We start from the raw sequence: 17,789 nt of genomic DNA on the forward strand, positions 1-17,789 counted from the left end.
CTTGTCTCTGTGCAGAAAGGAAGCGCCTTTGACCCGCTTGCTTTTCTGAAGCCGAAAGGACTGTACCTGAAAATACGGTGCTTTCTTAGGCTGTGAGGAAACCTGGAGGTAAAAAAATTTCTTCCCAGCTGTTGCTGTGGATACGAGGTCCCAGAGACCATCCCCAAACAATTCCTCACCCTTATAAGGCAGAATCTCCATGTGCCTTTTACAGGCAGCATCACCTGTCCACTGCCGGGTTTCTAATACCCTCCTGGCAGAATGGACATTGCATTAATTCTGGATGCCAGCCGGCAAATATCCCTCTGTGCATCCTTTATATATAAGACGACGTCTTTAATATGCTCTATGTTAGCAAAATATTATCCCTGTCTTAGAGTATTAATATTATCTGACAGGGTATCAGACCACGCTGCAGCAGCACTATTTATGCTGAGGCAATTGCAGGTCTCAGTATATAACCTGAGTGTGTATATACAGACTTCAGGGTAGCCTCCTGCTTTTTATCAGCAGGCTCCTTCAAGGTGGCCGTATCCTAAGACGGCAGTGCCACCTTTTTTGACAAACGTGTGAGCGCCTTATCCACCCTAAGGGATATCTCCCAACGTGACCTATCCTCTGGCGGGAAAGGGTACGCCATCAGTAACTTTTTAGAAATTACCAGTTTCTTAGCGGGGGAACCCACGCTTCTTTACACACTTCATTCATTCATCTGATGGGGGAACAAAACACTGGCTGCTTTTTCTCCCCAAAAATAAAACCCCTTTTATGTGGTACTTGGGTTCATGTCAGAAATGCGTAACACATTTTTCATTGCCGAGATCATGTAACGGATGTTCCTAGTGGATTGTGTATATGTCTCAACCTCGTCGACACTGGAGTCAGACTCCGTGCCGACATGTCTGCCATCTGAGGTAACGGGCGTTTTTTTGAGCCCCTGATGGCCTTTGAGACGCCTGGGCAGGCGCGGGCTGAGAAGCCGGCTGTCCCACAGCTGTTACGTCATCCAGCCTTTTATGTAAGGAGTTGACATTGTCGGTTAATACCTTCCACCTATCCATCCACTCTGGTGTCGGCCCCACAGGGGGCGACATCCCATTTATCGGCCTCTGCTCCGCCTCCACGTAACCTTCCTCATCCAACATGTCGACACAGCCATACCAACACACCGCACACACAGGGAATGCTCTGACTGAGGACAGGACCCCACAAAGTCCTTTGGGGAGACAGAGAGAGAGTATGCCAGCACACACCAGAGCGCTATATAATGCAGGGATCAACACTATAACTGAGTGATTTTTCCCCCAATAGCTGCTTGAATACATATATTGCGCCTAAATTTAGTGCCCCCCCTCTCTTTTTAACCCTTTGAGCCTGAAAACTACAGGGGAGAGCCTGGGGAGCTGTTTTCCAGCTGCACTGTGAAGAAAAAATGGCGCCAGTGTGCTGAGGGAGAAGCCCCGCCCCTTTTTCGGCTGACTTTTCTCCCGCTTTTTTATGGATTCTGGCAGGGGTAATTTATCACATATATAGCCCTGGGACTATATATTGTGATGATTTGCCAGCCAAGGTGTCTTATATTGCCCTCAGGGCGCCCCCCCCCCAGCGCCCTGCACCCATCAGTGACCGGAGTGTGAGGTGTACATGAGGAGCAATGGCGCACAGCTGCAGTGCTGTGCGCTACCTTGGTGAAGACCGAAGTCTTCTGCCGCCGATTTTCCGACCACCTATTGTGGTGCCTGCGGCTACTTGGGACTTGGAGGATTCCAAGTTACTGGACGTAGTCAGGGCCCTGAAAAGTATATGTTTCCAGGACAGCTGGAGTCAGGAAAACTGACTCGCTATTTCTCCTGTATGCACCCAACAAGCTGGGTGCTCCTGCTTCTAAGCAGACGATTGCTCGCTGGATCTGTAGCATGATTCAACTTGCACATTCTGCGGCTGGACTGCCGCACCCTAAATCTGTAAAAGCCCATTCCACAAGGAAAGTGGGCTCTTCTTGGGCGGCTGCCCGAGGGGTCTCGGCTTTACAACTTTGCCGAGCTGTTACTTGGTCGGGTTAAAACATTTTTGTAAGAGTCTACAAGTTTGATACCCTGGCTGAGGAGGACCTAGAGTTTGCTTATTCGGTGCTGCAGAGTCATCCGCACTCTCCCGCCCGTTTGGGAGCTTTGGTATAATCCCCATGGTCCTTACGGAGTCCCAGCATCCACTTAGGACGTCGGAGAAAATAAGATTTTACTCACCGGTAAATCTATTTCTCGTAGTCCGTAGTGGATGCTGGGCGCCCATCCCAAGTGCGGATTGTCTGCAATACTTGTTTATAGTTATTGCCTAACTAAAGGGTTATTGTTGAGCCATCTGTTGAGAGGCTCAGTTATATTTCATACTGTTAACTGGGTATAGTATCACGAGTTATACGGTGTGATTGGTGTGGCTGGTATGAGTATTACCCGGGATTCAAAATCCTTCCTTATTGTGTCAGCTCTTCCGGGCACAGTATCCTAACTGAGGTCTGGAGGAGGGTCTTAGTGGGAGGAGCCAGTGCACACCAGGTAGTCCTAAAGCTTTCTTTAGTTGTGCCCAGTCTCCTGCGGAGCCGCTAATCCCCATGGTCCTTACGGAGTCCCAGCATCCACTACGGACGTCAGAGAAATGGGGATGTACCAAAGCTCCCAGAACGGGACGGAGTGCTCGGTGGCACCTGCAGAACTGATTGACTTAACTTCAGATCATCAGAGGCCAAAGTATCTAACTTGTAGAACTTCGCAAACGTGTTCGACCCAGACCAAGTTGCCGCTCGGCAAAGAGACACCCCGGGCAGCTGCCCATGAAGACCACACCTTACGAGTAGAGTGGGCCTTAACAGATATTGAACACGGCAATCCTGCCGTAGAATACGCATGCGATGAGGACCGGATTTGATTGGATGCAAGGATTTTAAATACTAAGTATGGAGAGAGCAACACACTCAGCACCTTGAAAAAGACCCATGTAAAGGGTTGAAAACGCGTTGGTGGGGCACAACAACGGTGATAGAGGATCTACATTTTACCAGGAGGGGTCAGAGGTCCAGCGAGCGGGTCCGGGTCGCCAACTGGTTTTCCATCTTCTCTCTTATCTCCAGGGATTTCTGGTAATTAAGTGAATCTTACCATCACCCGAATTGTTCCCAGAACTCTGAGTGTTGCTAGTGGGAGGAGGACGTTGGATTTTAAGATTTTACTGTGTATTGCAGAACTTTTAGCTGGTAATTGTTTTGGATTCACCATTCAGGATTTCTGAGGGGGATTGTGTGTTTTATATAAAAAGAGTGTCTATTAAAAAACCTTATTATACTATGCGATTTTTTCTGTCCTTCTAATACATGGCATATGTGGAGGATTCTCGATGATGGGAACTGCATGACAAGTGTCGTAAAGGAGGGAGAAGAAAGACCACACACCTTGATACTGCCCTGATATATGGTTTAAAAGGAACGTATATATTTTCCTCTATAATACAGTTGGCGCCTACACAGTATTGCATTTTATTTTTGTATAGATTCACACATTAGGAGCTGTGGGGAGAGTCTCCTTGTGCATTGTCTTAGTGGGCTGCCACTACTTGCGCACACTAGGACCCACTACCTTCCATAGATCCATATCTACACCTGCGTGCAGGAAGAGGAAAAAATGTCCCAGTTGAAACTCCATCACAGGAAATTTATTGGATTCACGCCAAGAGACATATTTCTTCCAAATACGATGGTAATGTTTAGACGTTACCCCTTTCCTAGCCAGTATCAGGATAGGAATGACCTTCTTCGGAGTGCCCTTCCGAGCAAGTATCAGGCGCTCAACTTCCATGCCGTCAAACGTAGCCGTGGTAAGTCTTGATAGGCGAACGGCCCCTGCTGCAGCAGGTCCTCCCGAAGAGGAAGAGGCCTCGGCTCTTCCTGCAAGAGAGATTCAGAAGGACCGCCTACCAAGCCCGCCTTGGCCAGTCTGGAGCAATGAGGATCGTTTGAACCCTTGTTCTCCTTACGAGCTTTAGAACTCTTGGAATGAGTGGAAGTGGTGGAAACACGTACACCGACTGGAACACCCAAGGAGACACCAGGGCGTCCACTGCCACTGCTTGTGGGTCCCTCGACCTGGAACATTAGCGTTGAAGCTTCTTGTTGAGACGAGAGGCCATCATGTCTATTTGGGGTAAACCCCAAAGGTCTGTTATTTCCTTGAACACCTCCGGATGGAGACCCCACTCCCCTGGATGGAGATTGTGTCTGCTGAGGAAGTCTGCTCCCAGTTGCCCACTCCTGGAATGAAGATTGCTGAGAGCGCCAACGCGTGTCTTTCTGCCCAGAGGATGATTCTTGTTACCTTTGCCATTGCAGCTCTGCTCTTCGTTCCGACCTGTCGGTTTATGTAAGCCACCGTCCTTACATTGTCCGACTGTACTTGAATGACCCGATTTTTTTAGAAGATGGGCCGCCTGAAGAAGACCATTGTAGACGGCTCTTAGTTCGAGGAGGTTGATCGGCAGGCCGGCCTCCAGACTTGACCACTTTCCTTGGAAGGCTTCCCCCTGAGTGACTGCGCCCCTGCCCCGGAGGCTCGCATCCATGGTTAGAAGGACCCAGTCCTGAATCCTGAACCTGCGGCCCTCTAGAAGGTGAGGCAATTGGAGCCACCAGAGGAGTGAAATCCTGGCCTTTGGCGACAGACCACTTGTCCAGGAGATCCAGTTGGAAGGCCCGAGCATGAAACCTCCCGTACTGGAGAGCCTCGTAAGAGACCACCATCTTTCCCAAAAGGCGAATGCATTGATGAACCGACACCCGGGCTGGCTTCAGGACATCCCGGACCATTGTTTGTATCACCAACGCCTTTTCCTGAGGGAGAAATACCCTCTGCAGTTCTGTGTCGAGGATCATCCCCAGAAAGGGCAACCTCTGGGTTGGTTCCAAATGTGATTTTGGAAGGTTCAGAATCCAACCGTGGAGTCTGAGTAGTTGGGTTGTGAGAACAATGGACTGCAACAGCCTCTCCTTGGACGATGACTTTAGCAGATCGTCCAGATATGGAATGATGTTCACCCCTTGTTTGCGGAGGAGAACCATCATCTCTGCCATCACCTTGGTGAACACCCTTGGTGCTGTTGAGAGGCCAAATGGCAGGGCCTGGAACTGGAAATGACAGTACCGTAATGCGAAACGGAGATAAGCCTGATGCTGCAGCCAAATCGGAATGTGGAGGTACGCATCCTTGATATCCAGGGACACCAGGAATCCCCCCTCTTCCAAACTTGATATCACCGCCCGGAGGGACTACATTTTGAACTTGAACTCCTTTAGAAAGGGGTTCAGTGATTTTAGATTCAGAATGGGCCTGACCAAACCATCCGGTTTTGGTACCACGAAAAAGGTTTGAATAGTAACCTGTGGTTTGCAGATGAGGAGGAACTGGCACAATGACCTGTGCCTCCACCAACTTCTGGACAGCCTCTTGTAGGACAGTTCTGTCTGCCAGTAGAACTGGTAAGCCTGATTTGAAAAATCGGTGAGGAGGGAGATTTTGAAATTCCAGCCTGTATCCCTGGGATACAATATCTATCACCCAGGGATCTAGGCCGGACGATACCCAGACGTGACTGAACTATCTGAGTCTTGCTCCCACTGGCCCCACCTCCAGGCCGCGCGGTCCACCGTCATTCGGAGGACTTTGGCGTACCTGAAACAGGTTTTTGTTCCTGGGAACCTGTGGCCGCAGGTTTCCTGGATTTTACTCGACCTCCCCTAAAGAAGGTATTGGACGGTTTGGCCTTTCTAGGCTTGTTAGGCCGAAAGGACTGTGATGCGGATGAAGAAAAGGATTTCTTCGGAGCAGGTGCAGCTGAGGGAAGAAATGGAGACTTACCCGCTGTAGCTGTGTATATCCACGCATCCAAAGCTTCCCCAAAGAGAGCCTGATCTGTGTAGGGTAAGGACTCCACGCTTTTCCTGGATTCCGTGTCGGCCGACCACTGGCACAGCCACAGTCCCCGACGAGCTGAAACAGACATGGAAGAGATTCCCGCAGCCATGGAACCCAGGTCTTTCATGAATTCTATCATAAAACCTGCTGAATCATGAATGTTACGCAAAAAATTCAACATCACCCTTATCCATCGTATCCAAATCTTCAAATAAGGTGCCTGACCACTTTACTATAGCTTTTGCAATCCATGCACTAGCAATAGTGGGACGTAATATTGCCCCCGAAGCGGTGTACATTGATTTAAGTGTATTATCAATTTTGCGATCAGCCGGCTGATTTAAGGCGGTAGATCCCGGAACAGGCAAAACCACCTTTTTTGAGAGTCTGGACACAGATGCGTCAACAATTGGCGGGTTTTCCCATTTTTTTTCTATACTCCTCAGGGAAAGGGAACGCCACCTGGACCCTTTAAGGGATCTAGAAGTTTTTCTCAGGGTTTTCCCATGCTTTCTCAAATATAGCCTCTAATTCCTTTGACGCAGGGAAGGTTAGCGAGGCTTTCTTATTTTCAGTGAACAAAGCCTCCTCAGCCTGCTCAGGTGTGGTATCATTAATATTCAACACATCCATGATAGCCTCTATCATCAATTGCACCCCCTTTGCAAGAGAGGCAGACCCCCGCAACACATCCCCATTACCGTCTGTGGTGTCAGAATCGGTATCCGTGTCATCTTGCGTGACATGAACAAGTGCACATTTGTGGGGGTATACAGCAGAGCGTCCTGAGGTACCAGAATCAGGCCATACTGCCATAAAGAGTTCTGTAATACCTGGGTTGCAGATTCATTACTTGCAACCCTGCCTGAAATCTGAGAAATCCAAGATTTAATAGAGGAAAACCACTCAGGTTCCCTTGCTGGAATCTGTGCTAAACCAGTGCTATCCTGATTACATGTAATGGGATCATCCTGGGAGGACATATCCTCCGCAGCATATGACACAGTGTCCCTGGACATAGCTAAAGAAGCCCACCAAACACTACACACACACACACACACACACACACACAGGGGAGGGCAGACAGAGTTCCCCCCCTCCCAAGAATGGCAAGAGAGACACTGAGATTGGAGCCAACCCACACACAGCGTTTCTAACCAAAGGAAGACCCCTTTTCAGCGCTGACTGTGCACCTTAATAGGGTACACAGTCGTATTGCAGCCTCTACCCATCCCCTTCTACAACCCCCTGGTACCGTTTACAGATAGCTGGAGTTGCTGTGGGACCTGTTTCTCCTGATCAGCGCTGTGCAGACAGGAAAATGGCGCTGAACGCTGCTGGGTCCGCTCTGAGGAGAAGCTCTGCCCCCAAAATGGCGCTGTCTTCCCGCTCTTCATAGGATTATACTGGCCTGAGGATTGAGTGCTGGCTGAGACCCGGGGACCCAGACAGGCTTTTGGACTAGTGTAGGGTGTAGCACTGGCTCAGGGCACCCCTTACAGCACCGCACCTTGTACCGCTGAGCCTTCCGGAGCGCTCCTACCCTGCTGCTGCCTTCTTCACACCGACCCCCCGCTTGCGAGGGGGGTTGGTGCCTCACTCGCCACCGATTCTTCAGCTCTGTAAGGGGGTGGCGGCATGCGGCTGGGGCGAGCGATCCCCTGCGGCGGGGAACGATCTGACCCCTCAGGAGCTCAGTGTCCTGTCAACGGAGTAAGTGGCTCAGACCCTGCAGGGCGGACACTACTCCCCCCCTTAGTCCAACGCTGCAGGGAAGCTGTTGCCAGCAGCCTCCCTGTAAAATACAAAACTCTAAAAATAAGATTTTACTTACCGATAAATCTATTTCTCGTAGTCCGTAGTGGATGCTGGGGACTCCGTCAGGACCATGGGGATTAGCGGCTCCGCAGGAGACAGGGCACAAAAATAAAGCTTTAGGATCAGGTGGTGTGCACTGGCTCCTCCCCCTATGACCCTCCTCCAAGCCTCAGTTAGGATACTGTGCCCGGACGAGCGTACACAATAAGGAAGGATTTTGAATCCCGGGTAAGACTCATACCAGCCACACCAATCACACCGTACAACTTGTGATCTGAACCCAGTTAACAGTATGACAAACGTAGGAACCTCTGAACAGACGGCTCACAACAATAACAACCCGATTTTTTTTTTTTTTTTTTGTAACAATAACTATGTACAAGTATTGCAGACAATCCGCACTTGGGATGGGCGCCCAGCATCCACTACGGACTACGAGAAATAGATTTATCGGTAAGTAAAATCTTATTTTCTCTGACGTCCTAGTGGATGCTGAGGGACTCCGTCAGGACCATGGGGATTATACCAAAGCTCCCAAACGGGCGGAAGAGTGCGGATGACTCTGCAGCACCGAATGAGAGAACTCCAGGTCCTCTTTAGCCAGGGTATCAAATTTGTAGAATTTTACAAACGTGTTCTCCCCCGACCACGTAGCTGCTCGGCAGAGTTGTAATGCCGAGACCCCTCGGGCAGCCGCCCAGGATGAGCCCACCTTCCTTGTGGAATGGGCCTTGACAGATTTAGGCTGTGGCAGGCCTGCCACAGAATGTGCAAGTTGAATTGTGCTACAAATCCAACGAGCAATCGTCTGCTTAGAAGCAGGAGCACCCAGCTTGTTGGGTGCATACAGTATAAACAGCGAGTCAGATTTTCTGACTCCAGCCGTCCTTGAAATATATATTTTCAATGCCCTGACAACGTCCAGCAACTTGGAATCCTCCAAATCGCTAGTAGCCGCAGGCACCACAATAGGCTGGTTCAGGTGAAACGCTGACACCACCTTAGGCAGAAAATGAGGACGCGTCCGCAGTTCTGCCCTGTCCGAATGGAAAATCAGATATGGGCTTTTATACGATAAAGCCGCCAATTCTGACACTCTCCTGGCTGAAGCCAGGGCCAGTAGCATGGTTACTTTCCATGTAAGATATTTCAAATCCACCGATTTGAGTGGCTCAAACCAATGGGATTTGAGAAAATCCAAAACTACATTAAGGTCCCACGGAGCCACTGGGGGCACAACCGGGGGCTGTATATGTAGTACTCCTTTTACAAAAGTCTGGACTTCAGGAACTGAAGCCAATTCTTTCTGGAAGAAAATCGACAGGGCCGAAATTTGAACCTTAATGGACCCCAATTTGAGGCCCATAGACAATCCTGTTTGCAGGAAATGTAGGAATCGACCCAATTGAAATTCCTCCGTGGGGGCCTTCCTGGCCTCACACCACGCAACATATTTTCTCCAAATGCGGTGATAATGTTCTGCAGTCACCTCCTTCCTGGCTTTTACCAGTGTAGGAATGACCTCTTCCGGAATGCCTTTTTCCCTTAGAATTCGGCGTTCAACCGCCATGCCGTCAAACGCAGCCGCGGTAAGTCTTGGAATAGACACGGTCCCTGCTGAAGCAGGTCCCGTCTTAGAGGTAGAGGTAGAGGCCACGGATCTTCCGTGAGCATCTCCTGAAGTTCCGGGTACCAAGTTCTTCTTGGCCAATCCGGAGCCACGAGTATCGTTCTTACTCCCCTTTGCCGTATAATTCTCAGTACTTTTGGTATGAGAGGCAGAGGAGGAAACACATACACTGACTGGAACACCCACGGTGTTACCAGAGCGTCCACAGCTATTGCCTGAGGGTCTCTTGACCTGGCGCAATACCTGTCCAGTTTTTTGTTGAGGCGAGACGCCATCATGTCCACCTTTGGTTTTTCCCAACGGTTCACAATCATGTGGAAGACTTCTGGATGAAGTCCCCACTCTCCCGGGTGTAGATCGTGTCTGCTGAGGAAGTCTGCTTCCCAGTTGTCCACTCCCGGAATGAACACTGCTGACAGTGCTATCACATGATCTTCCGCCCAGCGAAGAATCCTTGCAGCTTCTGCCATTGCTCTCCTGCTTCTTGTGCCGCCCTGTCTGTTTACGTGGGCGACTGCCGTGATGTTGTCCGACTGGATCAACACCGGCTGACCCTGAAGCAGGGGTTTTGCCAGGCTTAGAGCATTGTAAATCGCTCTTAGCTCCAGTATATTTATGTGAAGAGACATCTCCAGGCTTGACCATACTCCCTGGAAGTTTCTTCCCTGTGTGACCGCTCCCCAGCCTCTCAGACTGGCATCCGTGGTCACCAGGACCCAGTCCTGTATGCCGAATCTGCGGCCCTCTAACAGATGAGCACTCTGCAACCACCACAGAAGAGACACCCTTGTCCGTGGCGATAAGGTTATCCGCTGATGCATCTGCAGATGCGATCCGGACCATTTGTCCAGCAGATCCCACTGAAAAGTTCGTGCGTGGAATCTGCCGAATGGAATCGCTTCGTAAGAAGCCACCATCTTTCCCAGGACTCTTGTGCATTGATGCACAGACACTTTCCCTGGTTTTAGGAGGTTCCTGACAAGTTCGGATAACTCCCTGGCTTTCTCCTCCGGAAGAAACACCTTTTTCTGAACCGTGTCCAGAATCATTCCCAGGAACAGCAGACGTGTCGTCGGGGTCAATTGAGATTTTGGAAAATTCAGAATCCACCCGTGCTGTTGCAGCACTACTTGGGTTAGTGCTACTACGTCCCCCAGCTGTTCCCTGGACCTTGCCCTTATCAGGAGATCGTCCAAGTAAGGGATAATTAATACGCCTTTTCTTCGCAGAAGAAACATCATTTCGGCCATTACCTTGGTAAAGACCCGAGGTGCCGTGGACAATCCAAACGGCAGCGTCTGAAACTGATAATGACAGTTTTGCACCACGAACCTGAGGTACCCTTGATGTGAAGGGCAAATTGGGACATGCAGGTAAGCATCCTTTATGTCCAGGGACACCATAAAGTCCCCTTCTTCCAGATTCGCTATCACTGCTCTGAGTGACTCCATCTTGAACTTGAATTTTTGTATGTACAGGTTCAAAGATTTCAGATTTAGAATAGGTCTTACCGAGCCGTCCGGCTTCGGTACCACAAATAGTGTGGAATAATACCCCTTTCCCTGTTGTAGGAGGGGTACCTTGACTATCACCTGCTGAGAATACAGCTTGTGAATGGCTTCCAATACCGTCGCCCTGTCTGAGGGAGACGTTGGCAGAGCAGACTTTAGGAACTGGCGAGGGGGAGACTTCTCGAATTCCAACCTGTAACCCTGAGATACTATCTGCAGGATCCAGGGGTCCACCTGTGAGTGAGCCCACTGCGCTGAAATTCTTGAGTCGACCCCCCCACCGCCCCTGAGTCCGCTTGTAAAGCCCCAACGTCATGCTGAGGGCTTTGCAGAAGCCGGGGGGGGCTTCTGCTCCTGGGAAGAAGCTGCTTGGTGCACTCTCTTACCCTTTCCTTTGCCTCGGGGCAAATATGACTGTCCTTTCGCCCGCTTGTTCCTATAGGAACGACAGGACTGCGGCTGAAAAGACGGTGTCTTTTTCTGTTGGGAGTGGACCTGAGGTAAAAAGGTGGATTTCCCGGCTGTTGCCGTGGCCACCAAATCCGATAGACCGACCCCAAATAATTCCTCCCCCTTATACGGCAATACTTCCATATGCCGTTTGGAATCCGCATCACCTGACCATTGTCGCGTCCATAAACTTCTTCTGGCAGATATGGACATCGCACTTACTCTCGATGCCAGAGTGCAAATATCCCTCTGAGCATCTCGCATATAAAGAAAAGCATCCTTTAATTGCTCTAAAGTCAATAAAATACTGTCCCTATCTAGGGTATCAATATTTTCAGTCAGGGAATCCGACCAAACCACCCCAGCACTGCACATCCATGCAGAGGCGATGGCTGGTCGCAGTATAACACCAGTATGAGTGTATATACTTTTCAGGGTAGTTTCCAGCCTCCTATCCGCTGGATCCTTGAGGGCGGCCGTTTCAGGAGACGGTAACGCCACTTGTTTTGATAAGCGTGTGAGCGCCTTATCCACCCTAGGGGGTGTTTCCCAGCGCGCCCTAACCTCTGGCGGGAAAGGATATAATGCCAATAACTTCTTTGAAATTAGCAGTTTTCTATCGGGGTTAACCCACGCTTCATCACACACTTCATTCAATTCGTCTGATTCAGGAAAAACTACAGGTAGTTTTTTCAGACCCCACATAATACCCCTTTTTGTGGTACATGCAGTATCAGAGATATGCAAAGCCTCCTTCATTGCCGTGATCATATAACGTGTGGCCCTACTGGAAAATACGTTTGTTTCTTCACCGTCGACACTAGATTCGGTGTCCGTGTCTGGGTCTGTGTCGACCGACTGAGGTAAAGGGCGTTTTACAGCCCCTGACGGTGTCTGAGACGCCTGTACAGGTACTAACTGGTTTGCCGGCCGTCTCATGTCGTCAACTGATTTTTGTAATGTGCTGACATTATCACGTAATTCCATAAACAAAGCCATCCATTCCGGTGTCGACTCCCTAGGGGGTGACATCACCATTACCGGCAATTGCTCCGCCTCCACACCAACATCGTCCTCATACATGTCGACACACACGTACCGACACACAGCAGACACACAGGGAATGCTCTTATCGAAGACAGGACCCCACTAGCCCTTTGGGGAGACAGAGGGAGAGTTTGCCAGCACACACCCAAGCGCTATAAATATATAGGAACAACCCTATAGAAGTGTTGTCTCCCTTATAGCAGCTTAATATATATCAAAAAACGCCAAAAAAGTGCCCCCCCCTCTCTGTTTTACCCTGTTTCTGTAGTGCAGTGCAGGGGAGAGTCCTGGGAGCCTTCCTCGCAGCGGAGCTGAGCAGGAAAATGGCGCTGTGTGCTGAGGAGATAGGCCCCGCCCCCTATTTCGGCGGGCTCTTCTCCGGAGTTTGTGGGACCTGGCAGGGGTTAAATACATCCCTATAGCCCCAGGGGCTATATGTGATGTATTTTTTAGCCAGAACAAGGTATTCTTATTGCTGCCCAGGGCGCCCCCTGCAGCGCCCTGCACCCTCCGTGACCGCTGGTGTGAAGTGTGTGACAACAATGGCGCACAGCTGCAGTGCTGTGCGCTACCTCATGAAGACTGAAAGTCTTCTGCCGCCGGTTTCTGGACCTCTTCGCTTTTCGGCATCTGTAAGGGGGTCGGCGGCGCGGCTCCGGGACCGGACTCCATGGCTGGGCCTGTGTTCGATCCCTCTGGAGCTAATGGTGTCCAGTAGCCTAAGAAGCCAATCCATCCTGCACGCAGGTGAGTTCACTTCCTCTCCCCTAAGTCCCTCGTTGCAGTGAGCCTGTTGCCAGCAGGACTCACTGTAAAATAAAAAACCTAAAAACTTTTTCTAAGCAGCTCTTTAGGAGAGCCACCTAGATTGCACCCTGCTCGGACGGGCACAAAAACCTAACTGAGGCTTGGAGGAGGGTCATAGGGGGAGGAGCCAGTGCACACCACCTGATCCTAAAGCTTTATTTTTGTGCCCTGTCTCCTGCGGAGCCGCTATTCCCCATGGTCCTGACGGAGTCCCCAGCATCCACTAGGACGTCAGAGAAATAACATTTTACTAGAAAAGCTCTGGAGAGCTCCCCTAGCTGTGACCGGCTCCTCCGGACACATTTTCTAAACTGAGTCTGGTAGGAGGAGCAGAGGGAGGAGCCAGCCCACACTCTCAAACTCTTAAAGTGCCAATGGTTCCTGGTGGACCCGTCTATACCCCATGGTACTAATGTGGACCCCAGCATCCTCTAGGACGTTAGAGAAAAGATTTGTAAAATCTTGTCTAATACCACTTCTCATATGTAAAGATAACACATTTACAAATGCAGAGGGTCTGGAAACATTTTAGTTGGGCATTTTGGGGATGACCGTTATTGTATGTGATAGTGACATATTTTTTCGCAGAATGAATAAAGTAATTTGATCGAGCTGAGAAGGGCATCAGGGCACAATTAGGTTTTCTTGCTGAACTGTATTTAAGAAAAAAAAATGACAAAAATATTCCCCTAGTACAATGCAAAAGGACTAGCAATGAGATTTGAATACTACATGTTAATAGAAATTCAGAGATTTCAGTTTGCATATATTTGCAAGTCAAGGAGTCTCTGTTCTTGCGGTCCCTGTGTTTAATCAAGAATTAATTTCATCACCCTCAGACTGCTATGGTGTTTTTTTCTAACACTGCACGTTTGATCTGTAATTGATTAAAAAAAAATTGAATAGGAGAAATTGAAATTAGTTATGGGATTATCTCATAATTTTGGTTAAAGTCTATGGGGGGGTATCCGATTGGGCGCAAGATTTTGCCCACAAAAAACCTTGTGGACCTAGCGCCCAATTTTGGATACCTGAGGTATCCAATAGAAAAAAAACTGTGCACTGTGTTTCATGCTATAGAAACCATGCGGTACAAAGAAAAGACGCAACAGGTATGCTATTGCTTCCATCTCTGAATCATGTCCAGAACTGACAGTGAGCAGTTGGGCTAGCCTTTTAACTGCCCAGATCACTGTCACTACAACCATTACCAATGTGAAAACATGTCTCCAGCATACATCTTTAAACTGTTTTCTCTCGGATCACACAATCATGTGACATTAAGTACCTATTTAAATTACTAGTACAAGCTGTTCCTTAAGGAAAATTGCCATATGTACTAAACTAATTTTTTTACGATGTAAAGCAAAGAAAATAAAATTTGGGCACATTACAGGTGAACTAATCACCCAACACAGGCTCAGTCCATAAAAATAAGACACATCTGGTCATTTAATATCAGCAATTGCATGGGCTGCTATATCTCATTAAAGCCTTTAAACATATACAAGAAAGTGCACAGTGCAATTCAAAATTCATGATTTGTACAGTACTTTCAGTTCAAAGAAATGATGTGGTACAGAGAAAACATAATCCACAGAAATGATAAAATATTCATGATGCTCTTTGAAACGCCATCAAATGATTCCTGAAACAAAGGGGGTCATTCTGACCTGATCGTAGCTGTGCTAAATTTAGCACAGCTACGATCACTTACACTGACATGCGGGGGGACGCCCAGCACAGGGCTAGTTCGCGCCCCCTTCTCTGGCACAAGTACAAAAGCATGGCGATGCTTTTGTACTTGAAGAGTAACTCCCAGCCAGCACAGCTCCTGCGGCTGGCCGGGAGTTACTTGGCGCTGCCCGGGTCGCAGCGGCTGTGTGTGACATGACGCAGCTGCTGCGGACCACCCCCCGCACGGTCCGGCCACGCCTGCGTTGGCCGGACCGCGCCCACAAAACGGCAAACACCGCCGTGCCACCCCCTCCGCCACTGCCTGTCGTTGGATGTCAGCCATGCACCGACGGCGCATGCACAGTTCTGACCTGATCGCTGCGATAAACTGCAGCGAGCGATCAGGTCAGAATGACCCCCAAAATACATAGCATTTTTCCATTCACAATGTGCCAATCTGAAGTGATAAAGTAGTGATAAGTGGAAGGTGATAACGAACCAGCCAATCATTACGGCAGAGGTTCCCAAACGCGGTCCTCAAGGCACCCCAACAGTCCAGGTTTTAGGTATATCCATGGCTCAGCACAGATGGTTAAATCAAATTGACTAAGGTGCTAATTAAGTCACCTGTGGCCAATCATGGATACATTTAAAACCAGGACCATTGGGGTGCCTTGAGGACTGTCTTTGGGAACCTCTGTATTACGGGTTTGAAAAATTACAGGAGCTGATTGGCTGGTGTGTTATCAACATCCACTTCCTGCTTTATCACTTCTCCAGGCTTAATACATCTGCCCCATAGAAAAAAAATTGGGGGTTTTCCAGCCCTCGCTTATGTTAAAAAGATACCAACCCAGGAATACAATACAGCACAGGTTCTCAAACTCGGTCCTCAGGACCCCACACAGTGCATGTTTTGCAGGTCTCCTCACAGAATTACAAGTGAAATAATTAGCTCCACCTGTGGACCTTTTAAAATGTGTCTGAGTAATTAATACACCTGTGCACCTGCTGGGTTACCTGCAAAACATGCACTGTGTGGGGTCCTTGAGAACCCCTGCAATACAGGGCCGGCGATCTAGATATCCCGGGTTAAGTGTGAATGGTGCAACTCGAGATTTCACTCCTGGGTAGCATTTAGAAGCCCCTGATAGGCTGTTCAGGGCTGCATGGAGTGCGCAGGGCCCGTGCTGCAGGGAAGGGGCAGGGTGTATGCTGCACTGTGTATTGGGCAGCTGGCTGGAGAAGGGGGAGGGGGGGGGGAGAAGAGAACTGGCAACCTTGTCTGGTAGAATGCCAGGGCGCATCAGCATATGTCTAAAACGGGACGACCGGGTAATTGCACTGCATAAGCTTTTAGCGGGACACGGGTTACTCATTTACACTGCACCTGGCAGCTTTCCGGGTCAGTATCCTGGGTCACTGGACCCAGGTTGCTTTTAAGACCCTTTTCCAATAATACCCCTTTCAGACCGCATATCACGGGCTGCACCCTGGAGCCGTACACGGGTGCTTCCTGGGTGCGACCCGCAGAGGCCCCATTCACAGTGGCATCTCCAGCCAGGCATATTGCCGGGTTGGTGAAGCACGCAGAAGCGGCTTGGAGATCAGACAATCGCCAAGCACCGCTCGTCCATACAGTGTGAACAGGAAACGAATTGCATCAATTTCGCTACCAGGGTTGTAACACCAGGTCGCTCGACTCAGGATATTTCCCATGGGCCCTTTCAGACCGCACAGCAACTCAGGTTACTGCACGCGCATGTGCAATAACCCAGGTTACAAGCTGGCAGTCTGAAAGGGATATAAACTGCAACCCAGGTAGACCTTGCAATAACCTGGGTTATTGCGGCAGTGGAAAAGGGGTCATATAAGCGACCCCCAAAAAAATCTCTTACATAGCTAAAATAAATACATGCCTGGAATGCAACAAGAAGAAACTATTTATATATATATATATATATATATATATATATATATATATATATATATATATATATACACATACATACACACACAGTAACTGCACTCTGTGTTTATCATTCACGGAATACCTAAACAAATTTGGGAACAGTGTGCAGCATTTTGGGTGGGCTGCACTTATACTTATATTACATCAGCATGCACTCAGTCATAACAGAAATTTGTTTCGATAAACACGTCTATTGCTAGAACCAGCAGGAGCACTGTGCATGTACATTTCATCTAAATGAGATATTTTATTATGCTAATTCACAGCTAACACAGGGAAACTATATGTAAAAGACAACGTCCACATGCCAGTACAGGCTTCTAGCTCGGGAGCAGCAGCTTAGCTAGTGCCCGCAGCACCGTCCACCGTGAGCTGCAGAGTCACGGCTAGCTCATGCTTAGAAGCAGGTCCCTAGCCCTCACTCACCGGCAGCGAACCTCGCACTGGTACTTAGCACCTGCTGCTGCCCATACAACTTCTGGCGGCAGCAGCTCGTAGTAACATCATCATCATGTGGTCTGCTGCAGATTCAGCACCGTAGGGAGGAGACTTCACATTCACATCAGCACATTCGGCACTCAATAAGGTAAACGGTAATTGCGTGCATTTACTGCACAGTGCACACATTATTTCACTGCCACACTGTATACGCTCCATGTAAATAATGTTTCTCTATCGTCCTAAGTGGATGCTGGGGTTCCTGAAAGGACCATGGGGAATAGCGGCTCCGCAGGAGACAGGGCACAAAAGTAAAGCTTTTACAGATCAGGTGGTGTGTACTGGCTCCTCCCCCTATGACCCTCCTCCAGACTCCAGTTAGATTTTTGTGCCCGGCCGAGAAGGGTGCAATTCTAGGTGGCTCTCATAAAGAGCTGCTTAGAGAGTTTAGCTTAGGTTTTTTATTTTACAGTGATTCCTGC

General features: G+C 49.1%; 1 protein-coding gene across 5 annotated transcripts in view; it reads right to left on the bottom strand.

The window, feature by feature from the left end:
* Positions 1–17,572, bottom strand: part of AOPEP (aminopeptidase O (putative)) — a 1,013,974-nt gene extending 996,402 nt beyond the window's left edge. For 2 of the 5 annotated variants that reach the window (XM_063913755.1, XM_063913754.1), the window contains exon 1: positions 17,296–17,572. The gene's annotated coding sequence lies outside the window, so the exon portion shown is untranslated. The remainder of the gene's footprint in view (positions 1–17,295) is intronic. The other 3 variants (XM_063913752.1, XM_063913753.1, XM_063913756.1) reach the window with 3 other exon arrangements.
* Between the last annotated feature and the right edge of the window lie 217 nt (positions 17,573–17,789).

The sequence above is a fragment of the Pseudophryne corroboree genome, chromosome 1, assembly GCF_028390025.1.
Source record: "Pseudophryne corroboree isolate aPseCor3 chromosome 1, aPseCor3.hap2, whole genome shotgun sequence".
NCBI lineage: Eukaryota > Metazoa > Chordata > Amphibia > Anura > Myobatrachidae > Pseudophryne > Pseudophryne corroboree.